This window comes from Cherax quadricarinatus, chromosome 9 (assembly GCF_038502225.1).
Source record: "Cherax quadricarinatus isolate ZL_2023a chromosome 9, ASM3850222v1, whole genome shotgun sequence".
Classification (NCBI taxonomy): Eukaryota; Metazoa; Arthropoda; class Malacostraca; order Decapoda; family Parastacidae; genus Cherax; species Cherax quadricarinatus.
This window is the reverse complement of record NC_091300.1, coordinates 19,130,394-19,153,288: the sequence shown is the minus strand read 5'-3', so window position 1 is coordinate 19,153,288 and position 22,895 is coordinate 19,130,394. Positions and strand designations below refer to the sequence as shown.

General features: G+C 40.6%; 1 long non-coding RNA gene across 3 annotated transcripts; it reads left to right on the top strand.

Annotated features, from left to right (window-relative positions):
- Positions 1-2,809: 2,809 nt before the first annotated feature.
- Positions 2,810-21,920, top strand: LOC138852466 (uncharacterized). Of its 3 annotated transcripts, XR_011391769.1 has the most exons (5): positions 2,820-2,908; positions 7,524-7,672; positions 10,709-10,984; positions 12,272-12,675; positions 17,780-21,920. It is a non-coding gene; the product is annotated as an uncharacterized lncRNA (long non-coding RNA). The 3 variants fall into 3 exon arrangements; XR_011391768.1 differs by lacking the exon at positions 7,524-7,672 and having other exon boundaries at positions 2,810-2,908; XR_011391770.1 differs by lacking the exon at positions 7,524-7,672 and having other exon boundaries at positions 2,837-2,908; positions 10,774-10,984.
- Positions 21,921-22,895: the final 975 nt, after the last annotated feature.

The window sequence follows — 22,895 nt, the reverse complement described above, 5'->3', positions numbered from 1 at the left end:
GCTAGATACAGCGACTGATAAACAAGGGTTGAGGCTCGACCGTTCGTCATTGTACGAGCTACCAGAAATCACCGGCTCTTCAACACGCAAGTTATACTTTTGTATCAATCAAATCACATATTACTCGGGTAGATAATTTCAAGTAGATCCTTCATATGTTAGCCCAAATCACCGACTTCACAACAGCAATAGCAAACATTGATTGGCACACTGAGCTAGAAACCTATACAGATATTGACGAATGTATTAATAATTTTCTAAAAAAAAACCCAATACCTCTATAACAAGCACTGCCCTAAAAAAACTAAACAGATGACAGCAAAGAGACTGAACAGTCCCTGGCTAACACCCAGCATTCTCAAATCCATAAATACAAAACACCAATATGAAAAACAGTACAGAATGGGTCACATAACCAGAGACCAAACAAAACGTTACTCGTCAATCCTAACCAGCCTGATAAGAAGGGCAAAAAAATTGTATTATGAGAACAGATTATCCAACTTACGAGGTGATATAAAAAAGACCTGGAAAACCCTATCAGAAATTCTGGGAACAAAAAAGATATCACGAAATAGCGAAATAAAATTAGCAAAAACAGATGAACCCCAACTCCCACCAACAGAAACAGCAAACAGACTCAATGATTTCTTCTCCACTATAGGGCAAAACCTTGCCAATAAAATCCCAAGCTCAGATACCCCACCAAATGACTACCTCACCGGCAACTACCCGAACACACTGTTCCTAGCTCCGACTAACCCATACGAAGTCTCCCTTATTATCAACGCACTAAAAAACAAGGCAGGAGATTTAAATACCTTACCACCCCTTATATACAAAAAAGTGTCACAAGTGCTATCACCAATCATTGCAACACTCTTTAACAAATCCATTGAATCCTCCACCTTCCCTACAGTACTCAAAATAGCAAGGGTCACCCCGATCCACAAAGGAGGAGACCAAACAGAGTTGAATAACTATAGGCCAATATCCAACTTACACCCTCTCTCAAAAATCTTCGAAAAATTAATTCATAAACGAATCTACTCCTACCTTATCTCCCAAAACATACTCAACCCCTGCCAATTTGGATTCAGGCCTAATAAAAATACTAATGATGCTATTATACACATGCTAGAACATATATACACTGCAATAGAGAAAAAAGAAGTCCCACTGGGGATCTTCATTGACTTACGTAAAGCTTTTGATGCAGTTGACCATGACTTGCTCCACGTAAAATTGTCACACTATGGTATAAGAGGGCACTCCCTCAACTACCTCAAGTCTTACCTCAGCAACAGAAGCCAATATGTGTACGCAAATGGGGCAAACTCTTCTGCACAACCAATTACAGTTGGTGTCCCACAGGGAAGTGTCCTTGGCCCTCTTCTCTTTCTCCTATACATAAATGACCTTCCAAATGCTTCGCAATTACTCAAACCCACACTATTTGCAGATGACACTACATACGTCTTCTCTCACCCGAGCCCAGTCACGCTAGCCAATACTGTAAATACCGAATTACAGAAAATATCTACCTGGATGAGGACTAACAAACTTACACTAAACATTGACAAAACCTACTTCATTCAGTTTGGTAACAGAGCTACAGATGTCCCTCTTAACATAATGATAAATGGATCACCTATCACAAAACTAACAGAGGGAAAATTCTTAGGAATCCACCTTGATAATAGACTCAAATTTCATACACATATACATCAAATTTCTAAGAAAATTTCCAAGACTGTAGGCATACTATCGAAGATACGGTACTATGTTCCACAGTCAGCCCTCCTGGCCCTATATCACTCTCTTATTTACCCCTATCTCACCTATGGAATTTGTGCATGGGGCTCAACAACAATTAACCATCTCAGACCACTAATTACCCAACAAAAGGCTGCAGTTAGAATGATAACAAATTCTCACTACAGGCAGCACACTCCACCAATATTCAATACACTAAACCTACTCACCATACAAAACATCCATACTTATTACTGCACCTATTACATACATAGAACACTTAACTCTGATATTAACCCTCCCCTCAAACATCTCCTTGCCAACCTCAACAGAACACATGACCATAACACAAGGCACAGATCACTCTTTGATGTTCCTCGTGTCCATCTCACACTATGCAAAAACTCAATGCACATAAAAGGCCCTAAAATCTGGAATTCATTACCTGTAAATATAAAAGAAACACAACCTGTTTATAAATTCAAGTCTCTTCTCAAAGATTACTTACTCACCCAAAACCAAATAAATACTGAATAACTGAACATTATAAATTTTATATCTTAAATGTTTCTCACAATTATATCACATAAATGTTAAACCTAAAACCCAATCTAACTTTATTATTTTTTAAATACACTACCTAACAGAATCACTACCTAACTGAATGCAACCATATGACCTGTCTTTGTAATACTCACTTGTGCTTTATAGTTATCTGTTTACATTAATGTTTTATCACTGATTTCATCATTGCTTAGTAGCAGCGCTGTATAGTCCTTGTGGCTTAACGCTTCTTCTTGATTATAATAATAATAATAATCATTGCTTAGTTAATCTTAAGTTAATTTTAAGCCAGCCCGTAATGCTATGCATAGTATAAGTGGCTTTGGCATACTGCTCTTATCTGTATTTTTTTTTGTACCTCTGTATGTGTGCACAAATTGGAAATAAATAAATAAGTGACCCACTGATCAGATCAGATCGACTGGTCCGAACCCTCGACTGGTCCGAACCCTTGATGGTCCGAACCCTTGACTGGTTTCAAACGGATTCATTGGACAATAAAGCAGACTGTAAACGGATGGGGTTGTAGGCGCCCTTATCAAACACAAACAATAAATATAAATCAGGAACGTACACGGTACACGTCCAGGTAAGCTGTCCAATATACAAGTACAGTTAGAAATAGAAATACAAATAGCTAGAGCTTCATTTAAGGAGGTTATTAATAGAGTATTCAAGAGGTTGCTAGTAGAATTACAGTAAATCAACCATTCAAATCATTATGAAGCTCTGTATAGTCTGCAGTCAATCAAACAAACGGGCTTCCACATGGATAAATTGTAATTTTTGTGGAAATTGGTGTCACGCCCCTTGTGCAGATATCCAAGAACTAGCTACAAGCAGTATTAAAACAGGGAAGTGTTTTTGGGTATGCCCAAATGAGGAAAATCTGTGGACTAAAATCACAAGGGTATTAAAAGAGGATAACATCAAAGCTGCTTTCATAGACAACCTGGAAGCTTTCTACAACAGATGGGAACATAAAAAGTCTGGGCTGAATGGTACTGCCCTTGATACTGGCCATGTAGTCAGAAACTGTAAGGCTGGAGGTGATGTCCTGGTAGTCAGTAAATGTGGGGCTGATAGTGCTGTCCTGGGAGACAGTAATGGTGAAGCTGGAGGTGCTGTCCTGGGAGACAGTAATGGTGAAGCTGGATGTGCTGTCCTGGGAGACAGTAATGGTGAAGCTGGAGGTGCTGTCCTGGGAGACAGTAATGGTGAAGCTGGAGATTTTGTCCAGGTAGTCGGGAATTATACGCAGGAAGGAATACATATAAATGACCTCATAGGGGACAGGAGCCGTAGTGGGGAAACAAGTGTAGTCAAAGATAAGATAAAACCAATATTGCAAACTAGAAATACCACAGGAAATAGCAAACAAGAGGACTCCACTAGCAATAGTGAGGATATATTACCAAAAACAACTGGTGGGAGCTCCATTGTTGGTGCTAGGGAGGATAGGAATAAGACAGGTAAACATGCACCAACAGGGAATACAGTCACAGAAACCCAAGGCAAACGGAAACCAAGCCTGTGCACATACTATGCACTTGGTATCTGCAGACGTGGGAAATCTGGAAAAACAGACGGGACGTGCAACTATGACCACCCTAGAAAATGCCATGCCCATATGACAACAGGAAAATGCAAACTCCCTTCCTGTAAGCTTTTTCACCATGAAATGTGTACCTCTTTAGTACAGGAAAGACTGTGCTATAACTTAAATTGCCAGGCACACCACCTAAAGGGTACAAAAAGATACAAAACATCCAGGCCATGGGAAAACCTGGGTAGCCACAGCCACTCAAGAGGGAGAGGTTTTTTAGTGCCAGGAAGGAAAAAAAACTGGCAGGAAATGGCAGAAATCGTACACCAAATCCAGTCATTCCTGGAGTGGAACCACAGTCGATGTCATCCACTCCAAACCAACAGATACAGATACTAATGCCGGAAAAAAATCCCCCCCCCCAGTACCAAAAATACCACCAGTCCGATGACATTCTTCTTTTCAAATATACAGGGTCTAAAGCCAGCAACAAACAACAAAATACCTTTCATCCGTGGACTGCTTGCAGAGGCAAAGGCAATGTTCGCGGCTTTCACTGAGACCCACATAAAGGATCACTTGGACAACGAAATATGAATCCCTGGTTACAACCTATACAGATGTGACAGAGTGAACAGGCAAAAGGGGGGGGGGGGGGTTGGCCTGTACATTGCAGAGTCACTTGTTTGCACAGAACTGCTAAATGCCTCAAATGATGTAGTGGAAGTTTTAGCAGTAAAGGTCGAGAACCAAAACCTAGTCATTGTGGTAGTCTACAAGCCTCCGGATGCAACATCCCAGCAATTCCAGGAACAGCTGCTAAAAATTGACCACTGTCTGGAAAATCATCCAGCTCCTGCACCCAACATCTTGCTCCTGGGGGATTTCAACTTAAGGCACCTAAAATGGAGGAATATAGCAAATAATATTGTTGCAGTAATAACACCAGGAGGCAGCTCTGATGAAAACTCACACTCACATGAGCTTTTAAATCTCTGCACAAAATTCAATTTAAACCAGCAAATAATAGAGCCTACTAGACTGGAGAATACACTAGACCTCATCTTCACTAACAATGATGATCTGATAAGAAATGTCACCATATCAAAAACAATATACTCAGATCACAACATAATTGAGGTTCAGACATGTACGCGTGGAGCCCCAGACCGACATAATGAGACTAGTCACGAGGGAGCATTCACCAAATTCAACTTCAATAACAAAAACATAAAGTGGGACCAAGTAAACCAAGTCCTAACCGATATAAGCTGGGAAGATATACTAAGCAACACAGACCCCAACTTATGCCTAGAACAGATTAACTTGGTGGCACTCGATGTATGCACAAGGCTTATTCCTCTAAGAAAAAGAGGAGTAGATGTAAAATAGAAAGAGACAGGCGCTCCCTTTACAGGCGATGGAAAAGAATAACAGAGCTGCTAAAAGAGGTCAATATATCTGAAATGCGCAGGGAGACACTGGTCAGAGGAATAGCAAGCATCGAACTTAAGCTAAAGGAATCTTATAGAAGTCAGGAATCGCGGGAAGAACTAAAAGCCATAAATGAAATCGAAAGAAACCCAAAGTATTTCTTCTCCTATGCCAAATCAAAGTCGAGAACAACATCCAGTATTGGGCCCCTACTTAAACAAGATGGGTCCTACACAGATGACAGCAAGGAAATGAGTGAGCTACTCAAGTCCCAATATGACTCAGTTTTTAGCAAGCCGCTAACCAGACTGAGAGTCGAAGATCAAAATGAATTTTTTATGAGAGAGCCACAAAATTTGGTTAACACAAGCCTATCCGATGTTATCCTGACGCCAAATGACTTCGAACAGGCGATAAATGACATGCCCATGCACTCTGCCCCAGGGCCAGACTCATGGAACTCCGTGTTCATCAAGAACTGCAAGAAGCCCCTATCACGAGCCTTTTCCATCCTATGGAGAGGGAGCATGGACACGGGGGTCGTCCCACAGTTACTAAAAACAACAGACATAGCCCCACTCCACAAAGGGGGCAGTAAAGCAACAGCAAAGAACTACAGACCGATAGCATTAACATCCCATATCATAAAAATCTTTGAAAGGGTCCTAAGAAGCAAGATCACCACCCATCTAGAAACCCATCAGTTACACAACCCAGGGCAACATGGGTTTAGAACAGGTCGCTCCTGTCTGTCTCAACTATTGGATCACTACGACAAGGTCCTAAATGCACTAGAAGATAAAAAGAATGCAGATGTAATATATACAGACTTTGCAAAAGCCTTCGACAAGTGTGACCATGGCGTAATAGCGCACAAAATGCGTGCTAAAGGAATAACAGGAAAAGTAGGTCGATGGATCTATAATTTCCTCACTAACAGAACACAGAGAGTAGTCATCAACAGAGTGAAGTCCGAGGCAGCTACGGTGAAAAGCTCTGTTCCACAAGGCACAGTACTCGCTCCCATCTTGTTCCTTATCCTCATATCTGACATAGACAAGGATGTCAGCCACAGCACCGTGTCTTCCTTTGCAGATGACACCCGAATCTGCATGACAGTGTCTTCCATTGCAGACACTGCAAGGCTCCAGGCGGACATCAACCAAATCTTTCAGTGGGCTGCAGAAAACAATATGAAGTTCAACGATGAGAAATTTCAATTACTCAGATATGGTAAACACGAGGAAATTAAATCTTCATCAGAGTACAAAACAAATTCTGGCCACAAAATAGAGTGAAACATCAAAGACCTGGGGGTGATCATGTCGGAGGATCTCACCTTCAAGGACCATAACATTGTATCAGTCGCATCTGCTAGAAAAATGACAGGATGGATAATGAGAACCTTCAAAACTAGGGAGGCCAAGCCCATGATGACACTCTTCAGGTCACTTGTTCTATCTAGGCTGGAATATTGCTGCACACTAACAGCACCTTTCAAGGCAGGTGAAATTGCTGACCTAGAAAATGTACAGAGAACCTTCACGGCGCGCATAATGGAGATAAAACACCTCAATTACTGGGAGCGCTTGAGGTTCCTAAACCTGTATTCCCTGGAACGCAGGCGGGAGAGATACATGATTATATACACCTGGAAAATCGTAGAGGGACTAGTACCGAACTTGCACACGAAAATCACTCACTACGAAAGCAAAAGACTTGGCAGACGATGCAACATCCCCCCAATGAAAAGCAGGGGTGTCACTAGCATGTTAAGAGACCATACAATAAGTGTCAGGGGCCCGAGACTGTTCAACTGCCTCCCAGCATACATAAGGGGGATTACCAACAGACCCCTGGCAGTCTTCAAGCTGGCACTGGACAAGCACCTAAAGTCGGTTCCTGACCAGCCGGGCTGTGGCTCGTACGTTGGTTTGCGTGCAGCCAGCAGCAACAGCCTGGTTGATCAGGCTCTGATCCACCACTAGGCCTGGTCACAGACCGGGCCGCGGGGGCGTTGACCCCCGGAACTCTCTCCAGGTAAACTCCAGGTAAACTCCAGTAGTACATCCTTAGTAAATCCATGTGTAAGGTAACCCCCATAAGTCGCTCAGGCAGCTGCAGTTGCATTAGTGTTGGTTGCCATAATGTACAGTTGAAACTGGCTGAACAAGGAATCTGTGTTACATCAGTCTGCATACATAAGTGTGAGGATTCTTTATAGGTGCAGCATTTGAAACTCCCTTAAGAATACAGTAGTTACACCAGGGTGAGAGCAGCAACTAATTACACTAAGATGAAAGATGTTGAACATTATGGCAGCTGTGTGACCAGAGGAGGTTTAAGTTCCTGTTTCATCATTTTTTTCCTCAGGTAAGTGGTAATAAGTGGAGTATTTTACATTCAGGTATTTACAATGCTAAATCTTGGTATATTAAACTCAGATTAACAAATGTAGATCATCAGTTCCATATAAATGGTCTGAGCTATCATTCTGGAGTTTACTAGCATGTGATGCTCAATTGATTGTCAGTACAGTGGACCCCCGCCTTACGATATTAATCCGTTCCTGAGAGCTCATCGTAAGCCGAAATTATCATAAGGCGAATTAATTTTCCCCGTAAGAAATAATGGAAATCAAATTAATCCGTGCAAGACACCCCAAAGTATGAAAAAAAAATTTTTTACCACATGAAATATTAATTTTAATACACACAAACTGAAGAAGACATGCACAATTACTACTCTACTAAGAATAGAATACATGACACTTACCTTTAGTGAAGATCTGGTGATGATTGATGGGATGGGAGGAGGGGAGAGTGTGGATGTTGTTATTGTTTAGAAGGGAAATCCCCTTCCATTAGGATTTGAGGTAGCAAGTCCTTTTCCGGGGTTACTTCCCTTCTTCTTTTAATGCCACTAGGACCAGCTTGAGAGTCACTGGACCTCTGTCGCACAACAAATCTGTCCATAGAGCTCTGTACCTCCCATTCCTTTAAGACTTTCCTAAAATGGGCCATAACATTGTCATTGTACAGGTTGCCAAAACAGCTTGCAGTAGCTGTGTCAGGGTGATTTTCATCCGCAAAGGTTTGCAGTTCAACCCACTTTGCACACACTTCCTTAATCTTTGAAGTAGGCAACTTCCTCAATTTCTCTCTCCCATCCTCTGAAGCAGTTTCCTCAGGTCTGGCCTCTTGCTGTTGAAGATGATCTTGCAGCTCATCAGTGATTAGTTCTTCATTGTCCTCCTCCACCAACTCTTCTACATCCTCCCCACTAGCCTCCAACCCAATGCCACAATGGATTCCACAACTGGCATACACTTCTCAGGGTTAGCCTCAAACCCTTCAAAATCCCTTTCTTCTACACATTCTGGCCACAGTTTCTTCCAAGCAGAGTTCAAGGTCCTCTTAGTCACTCCCTCCCAAGCCTTACCTATAAGGTTTACGCAACTGAGGATACTAAAGTGATCTTTCCAAAACTCTCATAGAGTCAATCGAGTGTCTGAGGTCACTTCAAAGCACTTTTGAAACATAGCTTTTGTGTAGAGTTTTTTGAAGTTTGAAATGACCTGCTGGTCCATGGGCTGCAGGAGCCAGTGGTATTAGGAGGCAAAAACTTGACCTTAATGAAGCTCCTGTCCCCAGAAAGTCACTGCCAAGTCTGAAGGATGACCAGGAGCATTGTCTAATACCAGGAGGCACTTAAGGTCCAATTTCTCTTCCATTAGGTAATTTTTCACATTGGGGGCAAATGTATGGTGTAACCAGTCATAGAAAAAGTCCCTAGTGACCCATGCCTTACTGTTTGCCCTCCACAGCACACACAAATTAGCCTTGAGGACATTGTTTTGCCTGAACGCTCTGGGAGTTTCAGAGTGATACACCAATAAAGGCTTCACTTTGCAATCACCACTAGCATTAGCACATTTCAGAAGAGTAAGCCTGTCTTTCATAGGCTTATGTCCTGGGAGTGCCTTTTCCTCCTGAGTACTGTAGGTCCTGCTTGGCAATTTCTTCCAAAACAGGCCTGTTTCATTGCAATTAAACACTTGTTCAAGTTTCAGTTCTTCACTGTCTATGTACTCCGTGAATTCCTTCACATATTTTTCAGCCGCTTTTTGGTCCGAACTGGCAGCCTCACCATGCCTTATCACACTATGTATGCCACTACGATTCTTAAATCTCTCAAACCAACCTTTGCTGGCCTTAAATTCACTCACATCACCACTAGTTGCAAGCATTTTTCTAATTAAATCGTCATGCAACTTCCTAGCCTTTTCACATATGATCGCTTGAGAAATGCTATCTCCTGCTATCTGCTTTTCATTTATCCACACCAATAACAGTCTCTCAACATCTTCTATCACTTGCGATCTCTGTTTCAAAAACAAACTTGCACCTTTTGCAAGAACAGCTTCCTTGATTGCCGTTTTGTTGGCCAAGATAGCAGCGATGGTTGATTGGGGTCTGGTATACAACCTGGCAGCTCCGAGATATGAACTCCACTTTCGTACTTAGCAATTATCTCTTTCTTCATTTCCATAGTAATTTTCACCCTTTTTGCCACAGGGTTGGCACTAGAAGCTTTCTTGGGGCTCATTGTGACTTATTTTGCAGCTACAAGCACTAAAAACACTGTGATAATATGAAATGCACCCAATGTATGCTTAGATGCGACCACACTGGCTGGCTTGTAAACACTGGCACGCACGGGGCAGCTGAAGCCACGTGTGGGACGTGTCCTGGACAAATCACGCGAGGCGGGCTTTTTATCATGAGGCGAGGCAAAATTTTTACATTCAAATGCTTCGTATGGCAGATTTAATGTAACGTGATGCGTTCGTAAGGCGGGGGTCCACTGTAGCTACTTTAGGGCTTCATTACTGATGAGGATTTAAGTTTTGAGAAATTTTGGGTTGTCTGATATATTTTCTTTAACTTGCCTGGAGTAGTTTGTATTAGACACCGTATTTCTGATCTCAAGCTTGAATTACTACTACATACTATAGAGACAGCTTCATTATCCTGGTACTGTGCGAGTGACTTTGATGTCAAGGACTTAGTCTTTTTGTGACATTCACATGTTTGTCAGCAGTTGTCATACTGTATATTCAAATATTATTATCTATTTTACACAAACTTTGTAATAAATTTTAATTCAGACATTAATATTGTATTGTATTTATAAATAATACAAATGATCTTTTTCAATTATTATGCATATTTTTTGTTATTATACAGTTCAGAATAGTTTTTAGGTAAATTTTCATCTATTTGCTGTATATTAAACTGAGCGTTAATATTAATACTGTATATACAGTATTATATATTTTTCTTGCAAATTTTACTTATTGGTATGAAATTTTTTAAAAATATTAACATGAACTATTCACATTTGAAGGACTGTGACTGGATGCATTCTGCAGCACATCTAATTAGTCATTTAAAATACTGCATCACTGACAGTTGACTAGGAAATGGTGCTGCCTTACTTCTTCAGAAGTCGTTATAGTATTTGACTGTTGTGCAAGAAAATTTTGTGATCTTGATTGTCTCCTGCAAGGATATTGCATCATCCAAAGATACTTTCTTCATATGAAAAGGTTGATATTGACTAAGAGAACATGAAATGAAATGGATTTTGAATACAGTTATGCCAACACTTCTGATACAAAAAGTAATTATGTATTTTGTGTGTATACACATATATAAATTTCTAAACTGGGTGTCACTGGTTATGTTCCTTGTAGGTTTGCCAATTTGGGTCAGTAGCTGGAGTGACAGTATATGGAGACAAACTGTGTGACATAAAGGCTGCTTCAGAACCTGGTATTGTTAAAAGTTAAGTAGGAAGGTCAAAGATTATGCTGAAGCCCATATTTGTGGCTGGCCAAAGTATGGTTGAATGCTGCTCTGAGGCCAACAAAATGGTTGAGTGCTTTCCTGGGATTGACTGAATACTCTGATGGGAGCCAGTGAGTTACTGCTGTGCTGGGATACAGCTGGATGATCCACTTCCACTTTGATGGATGAGCTAAGGCTTATAGGTGTGGCTGGACAATGTGCTAGTACCCATTGATGCATAAGAAAACCAGTGGCGTATGGTGGGTTATCATAGGGTGTGCTCTGTTCCTGATACATCTAACTGTGGAGTGTGCAGTGATATCTTAGAACAGCTGTCACAATATTTCATAACAGGGGACAGAAAAATTAGTTTCCCATTATGATCCATGATTATATTTTTGAGTGAGCTTAATATTTATGATGAATTTATCATCTTTGGTGGGCGTGCAGCGCTCACCTAGTACACAAAATATACGCCCCTGATGAAAACAGCTTTGTGATTGATCCACAATGCTGGAAGCTTTTAGGTGTTATTGCAGGTCAGAGGTGTATCAGAAGTGATTACTGGTGGTGGTACTCTGGTCTCAATTTTTTTTTTTTTAATTTAATGAAATTTCATTATATGCAACTACAATATGTATATTTTATTAAGGTTATATGTACACTGGTTTAATAACTGGTTTCTATTATTGTTTTGAAGAAACAATTATTAAAGGTTTGTAGACTAATTTTCTTGTACATATTGAAGATTAAACTTTTTTATTTTTATTTCATGTTATACATAAATTGAACAGTAATATGTATATTTCCCAAGGATATATGTACACTTCCAATTTTATTACTTTATATTGTTTCATGAAATATTTAAGTTTTAGGAGCTGTTTAAAGATACAGCAATTTGGTTGCATTTTTTCTACTACTGCTTGAAATAATAGATTAGAGACTTTTATAGGCTTGGTTATTGTATTGTAAATTACAAAGACAGTAATTTTTATTATAGAGTACTGAATGTTTTGAGTTTCCATCTGTTTGTTGTAAATTAATATAGGCATATATTTTTATTATATATACTCTGGTTGCATGTTTTAAATACTGATTTGAATGAATGTGTTCCTTTTAGGTTTGAAAACTTGGATCCATAGATGGAGAGATAGAGTACGAGTATACGCTGACAACCCAAACAACATGAAGGATGCATCAGTATTGCCATAGAAATTGAATTAAGATGGTCAGAGATTGTGCTGATGCCCATATTTATCACTGATCAAAGCTAAAATTGGTTAAGCAATGTGCATAGAGGCCCACAAGATGATTGAATACTGGTTCAACTAGAGCATTGCACTAGGGCTCAGAATTGCAGCTGGATGTTGCACTTAAGCATGACTGGATGCAGAGTTGAGGCTTACAGGATGTAGATAGATGTGCTGGGGTCAACAGATGTGAATGAACAATGTATCAGAGCCCAGGGGCATATGGATACTACTTGGTCCCACAGATGCAGATGGACATTTGCTAAGCCCACAGGTGAGAATGGAAAATGGCCTAGAGTTTTCAGATGTGAATAGATTAGATGCTGGAGCCCATGAGTGCAGATAGGTGAAGACGGGGATTATTTTCCAATAAAAGTAGGCATTATACAGAAATTTGTGATGACACCATTGAAAAGTAAGCCTTAGACAGGGATGTGTGATATCACCATGGTTTACATTTATAGAAGAGCTTGTAAAAGTGAATGCCAGGGTCTAGGATTAAAAGATAAATCCTATAGAAAGTGAAAGTTGTCACAGTTGCAGTTTGCCAATGATATGGTTCTTTTGGGAGATTCTGAAGAGAGGTTGCATAGGTTAGTGGATGAATTTGGGATGGTATGCCAAAAAAATAAATGAAGTTAATAGTGAACATAGGAAAGAGCAAGGCGAGTATCAATATTTTTTTTATTATTATCACACTGACCGATTCCCACCAAGGCAGGGTGGCCTGAAAAAGAAAAACTTTCACCATCATTCACTCCATCACTGTCTTGCCAGAAGGGTGCTTTACACTACAGTTTTTAAACTGCAACATTAACACCCCTCCTTCAGAGTGCAGGCACTGTACTTCCCATCTCCAGGACTCAAGTCCGGCCTGCCGGTTTCCCTGAACCCCTTCATAAATGTTACTTTGCTCACACTCCAACAGCACATCAAGTATTAAAAACCATTTGTCTCCATTCACTCCTATCAAACACGCTCATGCATGCCTGCTGGAAGTCCAAGCCCCTCGCACACAAAACCTCCTTTACCCCCTCCCTCCAACCTTTCCTAGGCCGACCCCTACTCAATAATTAGGCAATATAAGACTGGATATCAGGGTGGAAAGAATAGAGGAAGTAAATGTATTCATATATTTTGGAGTAGCATTGTCAATATAAAGGTCTGTAGTTCACTTCATCTTTGCAAGATGAGGCAAACCATAGAATAGACAAGGGGAAAACACAACACGAAATGAAAAGTAGAGAGGATGAGCATAGTCATAGATGTTTAGACAACACTGTAGTGGAGAGAAGTGATCATAGGCTTCATATTACAAGCCTATATACTCGTCTATTTACTAGTCATTAATTTTCAACACACTGGCCATCTCCCACTGAGGCAGGGTGACCCAAAATAAACACTTTTGCCATCATTCAACACTTCACCATCATTCACACATAATCAGTCTTTGCAGGGGCACACAGATACGACAGTTCGGATGTCACCACAGACAGCACATATCCCAAATCCCTCCTTTAAAGTGCAGGCATTGTACTTCCCACCTCTAGAACTCGAAGTCCGGCTAACGGGTTTCCCTGAATCCCTTCACAAAATATTACCTGCTCATACTCCAACAGCTCATCAAGTCCCAAAAACCAGTAGTCTTCATTCACTCCAATCTCACATACGCTCACACATGCCTGCTGTGTATCCAGACCCGTTACACTCATTTACCCCCTCCCTCCATCCTTTCCTAGGATGACCCCCTACCCCTCCTCCCCTCCACTACAGATTTATACATCCTCTAGTTTATCCTATTTTGCTCAGTCCTCTCTAAATGACCAAACCACCTCAACAACCCCTCCTCAGCCCTCTGAATAATACTTTTGGTAACTCCACACTTCCTAATTTTCACACTACTAATTCTCTGCATAATATTTACACCACACATTGCCTTTAGACACGACATCTCCACTGCCTCCAACCTCCTCCTCGTTGCAACATTTACAACCCATGCTTCACACCCATATAAGAATGTTGGTACCACTGTACTCTCATACATTCCCTTCTTTGCCTACATGGATAATATTGTCTCCACAGATACCTTAATACACAATCCATCTTTTTTCTTTCATCAATTCTATGGTCCACTTCATCCTTTATAAACCCATCTGCTGACAAGTCTACTCCCAAATATCTGAAAACATTCACTTCTTCCATACTCCCTCCCTCCAATGTGATATCCAATTTTTCTTTACCTAACTCATTTGATATCCTCATCACCTTTGTTCACTTTCAGTTTTTCTTCCTTTACACACCCTCCTGAACTCATCCACTAACACTTGCAATTTCTCTTTAGAATCTCCCAAAAGCACAGTATCATCAGCAAAAGGTAATGTGTCAACTCCCATTTTGTATTAAATTTCCCATAATTTAATCCCGCCCCTCTCCCCAACGCCCTGGCATTTACTTCTTTTACAACCCCATCTATAAATACAGTATGTTAAACAACCATGGTGACATTACACATTACTAGAATTACTAGAAAGTAATCTCCCTCTCTCCTACACACTGTAACCTGAGCCTCACTGTCTTCATAAAAACTACAGCATTTAGTAACTTACTGTCTATACCATACTCTTGCAACATATCCCACATTGCTTTCCTATCCACCCTATCGTATGCCTTTTCTAAATCCATAAATGCAGTGAAAATTTCCCTACCTTTATCCAGATAATGTTCACTTATGTTTCAATGCAAACACTTGGTTTATACATCTCCTACCCATTCTAAAGCCTCCTTGTTGATCTGCAGTCCTGCTATCTGTTTTGCCTCCAATTCTTTCATTAATAACCCATACACTTTACCTGGTATACTCTGTAAACTTATTATTTATTAATTTATTAACACTGGCCGATTCCCACCAAGGCAGGGTGGCCTGAAAAAGAAAAACTTTCACCATCATTCTCTCCATCACTGTCTTGCCAGAAGGGTGCTTTACACTATAGTTTTTAAACTGCAACATTAACACCCCTCCTTCAGAGTGCAGGCACTGTATTTCCCATCTCCAGGACTCAAGTCCAGCCTGCCGGTTTCCCTGAATCCCTTCATAAATGTTACTTTGCTCACACTCCAACAGCACGTCAAGTATTAAAAACCATTTGTCTTCATTCACTCCTATCAAACACGCTCACGCATGCCTGCTGGAAGTCCAAGCCCCTCGCACACAAAACCTCCTTTACCCCCTCCCTCCAACCTTTCCTAGGCCGACCCCTACCCTGCCTTCCTTCCACTACAGACTGATACACTCTTGAAGTCATTCTGTTTGGCTCCATTCTCTCTACATGTCCAAACCACCTCAACAACCCTTCCTCAGCCCTCTGGACAACAGTTTTGGTAATCCCGCACCTCCTCCTAACTTCCAAACTACGAATTCTCTGCATTATATTCACACCACACATTGCCCTCAGACATGACATCTCCATTGCCTCCAGCCTTCTCCTCGCTGCAACATTCATCACCCATGCTTCACACCCATATAAGAGCATTGGTAAAACTATACTCTCATACATTCCCCTCTTTGCCTCCAAGGACAAAGTTCTTTGTCTCCACAGACTCCTAAGTGCACCGCTCGCCCTTTTCCCCTCATCAATTCTATGATTCACCTCATCTCTCATAGACCCATCCGCTGACACGTCCACTCCCAAATATCTGAATACATTCACCTCCTCCGTACTCTCTCCCTCCAATCTGATATCCAATCTTTCATCACCTAATCTTTTTGTTATCCTCATAACCTTACTCTTTCCTGTATTCACTTTTAATTTTCTTCTTTTGCATACCCTACCAAATTCATCCACCAACCTCTGCAACTTCTCTTCAGAATCTCCCAAGAGCACAGTGTCATCAGCAAAGAGCAACTATGACAACTCCCACTTTGTGTGATTCTTTATCTTTTAACTCGACGCCTCTTGCCAAGACCCTCGCATTTACTTCTCTTACAACCCCATCTATAAATACATTAAACAACCACGGTGACATCACACATCCTTGTCTAAGGCCTACTTTTACTGGGAAATAATCTCCCTCTTTCCTACATACTCTAACTTGAGCCTCACTATCCTCGTAAAAACTCTTCACTGCTTTCAGTAACCTACCTCCTACACCATACACCTGCAACATCTGCCACATTGCCCCCCTATCCACCCTGTCATATGCCTTTTCCAAATCCATAAATGCCACAAAAACCTCTTTAGCCTTATCTAAATACTGTTCACTTATATGTTTCACTGTAAACACCTGGTCCACACACCCTCTACCTTTCCTAAAGCCTCCTTATTCATCTGCTATCCTATTCTGCGTCTTACTCTTAATTCATTCAATAATAACTCTACCATACACTTTACCAGGTATACTCAACAGACTTATCCCCCTATAATTTTTGCACTCTCTTTTGTCCCCTTTGCCTTTATACAAAGGAACTATGCATGCTCTCTGCCAATCCCTAGGTACCTTACCCTCTTCCATACATTTATTAAATAATTGCACCAATAATAACTTATTCCCTTATATTTTTTATGGTCTTTTGTCCCCTCCTTTAAAGGAACTATACACTTTCTGCCAATCCCTAGGTACCCTCCCCTCTTTCATACATTTATTGAACAAAAGTACCAACCACTCCAAAACTACATCCCCACCTGCTTTTAACATTTCTGCCATGATCCCATCAGTTCCAGCTGCTTTACCCTCTTTCATTCTTCCCAGTGCCACATGCACCTCCCCCCCCACACTCACATCCTACTCTTCATCACTCCTAAAAGATGTTATACCTCCCTGACCAATCATTAATAGTATTATTATAATCAGCATGAGCACTAAACCCATAAGTAATACAGTGCTTCTCTCCTAGCCAACATTTGGTATTTAAATTTTTATTGCTATGAGTTCTGAATGACCTACACAACTACTATAGCATTACTAGTAGTAGCTAGCATTAACCCTAAAACTGTCCAAACGTAGATCTACATTTTTTCAACATTTGAAAGTATGTAAAAAACGTAGAGCTTCTTTTTCTTTTTTTACATTTGAAATCATGTAAAAAAAAATTTGATCTACATTTTTTTTTTTTTTGTTATATTTGAAAATATGCTAAAAAACGTAGATCTACTTTTGGAGCACTACGCATGTGAACGTAGATCTGTCTGGACAGTTTAAGGGTTAAAATCTAAATAAATTGCAATTTTTTTTACAGTTGTCTGTATTCCTGTAGGAAGATTTTTACAGTGTAATTATCTTGTTGGCTTACTGAAAGTTAAGGAATTTTCTTAGTTTCATGAACAGCTCTTTCATCGCCTAATTTAAAAATAAATTCTTTCACACAATTTCACTAATTACAGGTTACCACGTTTGGCTCGAGTGTCAAGATTGTTGTGAAGTGTGAAGCAATTGTGACTTGGTCATGTTGAAGCAAGGCAGGGGCAGACAAGAAATCCAGGGGCACATTTGCTCTTTTGTAGGCATAAAAGCAAACATCAGTGTCAGCCATTTGGGGACATGTGAAGTGGAGGCAGCAGTGGATAGCCAATTTCTGTGAATGAAGTGAAAAAAGTATGTGAACAAATTCTGCTCCTCCTCCACCCAGTTTATTGCCTTCGAAAATCAGGATGTAGATGTGATTAGAGCAAATTACTAATGCATTAAAACAGGTCTTGTTTGTGCATTGTGTTGACGGACTGGAGAGTGAAACTGCCTTCTGGGAAATAATCCTTTGGTATTTTATCACTAAACTTAGTATCTAGGAAATGAATCCTTAAATTTAAGGATCCTGTACTTATCAGTCAGGATGTAATGGGATCATTATCTGATGCCAAAGGTATATGGAAGTTTAATTTTTGAGAATCTAGGCCTGGCTTGTCTTGCACACTTGACCTGTGCTATTTTAATAAAATTATTTTATAAGTGCATCATATACTTGTTCATTTGACTGTGATCTTTCTTTTCTTTCAACACACCGGCCGTATCCCACTGAGGCGGGGTGGCCCAAGAGGAAAAACAAAAGTTTCTCCTTTTACATTTAGTAATATATACAGGAGAAGTTTCTAGCCCCTTGCTCCCAGCATTTTAGTCGCCTCTTACAACACGCATGGCTTACGGAGGAAGAATTCTGTTCCACTTCCCCATGGAGATAAGAGGAAATAAACAAGAATAAGAACTAGAAAGAAAATAGAAGAAAACCCAGAGGGGTGTGTATATATGTGCTTGTACATGTATGTGTAGTGTGACCTAAGTGTAAGTAGAATTAGCAAGACGTACCTGAAATCTTGCATGTTCATGAGACAGAAAAAGGACACCAGCAATCATACCATCATGTAAAACAATTACAGGCTTTCGTTTTACACTCACTTGGCAGGACGGTAGTACCTCCCTGGGCAGTTGCTGTCTACCAACCTACTACCTAGGTTGACTGTGATACCTAGTACAAATCAACATTAACCTGTATTTGTTATTAGTTATCACTTTCAAAATGCTTACTACATTCCACAACCACTTTGTCAACAGGACTTATGTGCATCGTTACAACCATAGCTTTGTCCTTTCTAACTGTATAAACTGTCAGAAGCACAACTGCCACAACTTTGGCATAGAGATGTCTGCTTTTACTTTAATATTTTTTAGTCAGGCTGCATTTCAGAATGCTGAGTATGGATATTAATAAGGTATATATAAATTAAATTTTCTCTACTTTTTAACCTTCACTCACAAATTAATTTAATATTTGTAGCTGTTTGACAGTTTACCTGGAGAGAGTTCCGGGGGTCAATGCCCCCCGGCCCGGTCTGAGACCAGGCATCATGGTGGATCAGGGCCTGATCAACCAGGCTGTTACTGCTGGCTGCACGCAATCCAATGTACGAGCCACAGCCCGGCTGGTCAGGTACCGACTTTAGGTGCCTGTCCAGTGCCTGCTTGAAGACAGCCAGGGGTCTATTGGTAATCCCCCTTATGTATGCTGGGAGGCAGTTGAACAGTCTTGGGCCCCTGACACTTATTGTGTTGTCTCTTAGCGTGCTAGTGACACCCCTGCTTTTCATTGGGGGGATGTTGCATCGTCTGCCGAGTCTTTTGCTTTCGGAGAGAGTGATTTTCATGTGGAAGTTTGGTACTAGTCCTTCTAGGATTTTCCAGGTGTATATAATCATGTATCTCTCCCACCTGCATTCCAGGGAGTACAAGTTCAGGAACTTTAAGTGCTCCCAGTAATTGAGGTGTCTTATCTCCGTTGTGCGTGCCATGAAGGTTCTCTGTACATTTTCTAGATCAGCAATTTCACCTGCCTTGAAAGGTGCTGTTAGTGTGCAGCAATATTCCAGCCTAGATAGAACAAGTGACCTGAAGAGTGACATCATGGGCTTGGCATCCCTAGTTTTGAAGGTTCTCATTATCCATCCTCTTATTTTTCTAGCAGATGCGATTGATACAATGTTATGGTCCTTGAAGGCGAAATCCTCCGACACGATCACTCCCAGGTCTTTGACGTTAGTTTTTCACTCTAGTGTGTGGCTGGAATTTGTTTTATACTCTGATGAAGTTTTAATTTCCTGATGTTTACCATATCGGAGTAATTGAAATTTCTCATCATTGAACTTCATATTGTTTTCTGCAGCCCATTGAAAGATTTGGTTGATGTCCACCTGGAGCCTTGCAGTGTCTGCAATGGAAGACACTGTCGTGCAGATTCGGGTGTCATCTGCAAAGGAAGACACGGTGCTGTGGCTTACATCCTTGTCTATGTCAGATATGAGGATGAGGAACAAGATGGGAGCGAGTACTGTGCCTTGCGGAACAGAGCTTTTCACTGTAGCCGCCTCAGACTTGACTCTGTTTACTACTACTCTTTGTGTTCTATTTATGAGGAAGTTATAGATCCACCTACCAACTTTTCCTGTTATTCCTTTAGCACGCATTTTGTGCGCTATTAAGCCATGGTCACACTTGTCAAAGGCTTTTGCAAAGTCTGTGTATATTACATCTGCATTCATTTTGTCTTCTAGTGCATCTAGGACCTTGTCGTAGTGGTCCAGTAGTTGGGACAGACAGGAGCGACCTGCTTTAAACTCACGTTGCCCTGGGTTGTGTAATTGATGGGTATTTAGATGGGTGGCAATCTTGCTTCTTAGGACCCTTTCAAAGATTTTTATGATATGGTATGTTAATGCTATCGGTCTGTAGTTCTTTGCTATTGCTTTACTGCCCCCTTTGTGGAGTGGGGCTATGTCTGTTGTTTTTAGTAACTGTGGGACGACCCCAGTGTCCATTCTCCCTCTCTATAGGATGTTAAAAGCATGTGATAGGGGCTTCTTGCAATTCTTGATGAACACGAAGTTCCATGAGTCTGGCCCTGGGGCAGAGTGCATGGGCATGACATTTATTGCCTGTTCGAAGTCATTTGGTGTCAGGATAACATCAGATAGGCTTGTGTTTACCAAGTTCTGTGGCTCTCTCATAAAAATTCATTTAGATCTTCGACTCTCAGTCTGGTTAGTGGCTTGCTAAAAACTGAGTCATATTGGGACTTGAGTAGCTCACTCATTTCCTTGCTGTCATCTGTGTAAGACCCATCTTGTTTAAGTAGGGGCCCAATACTGGATGTTGTTCTCAACTTTGATTTGGCATAAGAAAAGAAATACTTTGGGTTTCTTTCGATTTCATTTATGGCTTTTAGTTCTTCCCGCGATTCCTGACTCCTATAAGATTCCTTTCCAATGTGCTGCTTGATGCTGGCACTTCATCCAAGGAATTTGAGCTACCCTTCCCTTTTTTGTGTCAAACCTGATTACCTCCTATGTGTGACATATGTGCTGTGTGACATAGGTTTCAATTGCTTATCTATGAGTATTATTATAATCTGGAATGTTGGATTACACATATCTTGCTTCCATAGTGAAAATGTTAAACACCACCTTGAGGTGTATTAATTAAGAGCTCACACAGCCATCAACAGTATATTAATAATAATACGCACTCTTGTATACAGTTGTATTAATGTTAGTATAATAAAAAAATGTGCTTAATGAACTAGAAGAATTTAATCATTGTAAAAATAAAGGTGTGGCATACAGGTTTGGCAATTACCTTGAAATATATTAATACAATTTTATATATACTAAGAGGTGCACGTCTTGCTGTATGTATACTGATTTTACTTTAATTCCTATTTAATGGGTTAAATATCCTAGACTGGTGAGGAATGTTACATGCAGCCTTACTAACCATCCTTTAGTCAACAGGCTTTAAACCCAATCAACTTGCCAATAATAATGATAATACAGTACTATCTCCTATTAATAAGAGAGTAAAATAGTATTGAATGTTTGTAATCTACCACTCTTTACCTGTCTAGACTTAAGTAGTCTTTAAGTATTAGGTTAAGTCTGCCCGAAATGTCTCAGCACGATAGTGGTTTTCTTCGTACCAATCATATTACGAAATGTACACACACATTGTAACCTTTGCAAAGAAATAAACTTTTGTTTTGTTTGTACATAATTTTTTTAACATTGCCCATGCTCCACTGAAGTAGGGTAGCCCAAAAAAGAAGAAACTTTCACCATCACTCACTACATCACCATCTTGCCAGATACCCCTTCAAACTCCAATATCCCTACCCCTCCTTCATAGTCCAGGCACTGTACTTCCCACCTCCAGGACTCAAATCTAGCTAACTGGTTTCCCTGAATCCTTCATAATGCTACCTTGCTCACACTCCAACTGCACACCATAAAAACCAATTGCCTCCACTCCTAATGCTCACACACTTGTTGAATGTCCAAGCCTCGCACAAAACCTCCTTTACCCCTGCCATCCAACTTTTCATATGATGACCCCTACCTTTCCTTCCCTCCGCTACAGATTTATACATCCTCCAAGTCATCCTATTTTTCTCCATCCCATCTGTCCAAACCACCTCTAATCCTTCTTTAACCCTCTGGATAATACTTTTAGTAATCCTACACTTTCTTTTAATCCTCACATTATAAATTCTCTGCATAATATTCACACCACACACTGCCCTCAGACATGACAACACTGCCTCCAGCCTCCTCTTCCCTACAAGGAACTGACATGGATGAGAAGTTTGTGGGTAAAACAAGAATACATTGAGGAAGGCAGAGGCAGGAAATATAGAGATATTACCATATTACAGGGTCAGTGCCAAATTTGTAGGGTGGCACAGCTCCAGGGGTTTGGGAATGGGAAGTAATCTCAGTTCATCTGAGGAAGAAGAGGGTAGTGCCAGTTTCTTAGATCAAAATCCCTCTGCTGGCATCAATGCCCCCATCCCTTTTGAAGGTACAGATCTATGATGAAGTTGTTAACTTCAAAAGATTCGGCAGGTGGTGAAACATCCCCCTAATGTAAAGCAAGGGCGCCTTGAATATGCTAAGAGATAACACAAGAAGTGTCGGGCCCAAGATTGTTCAACTGCCCCCTAGCACATAAGATGGATTACTA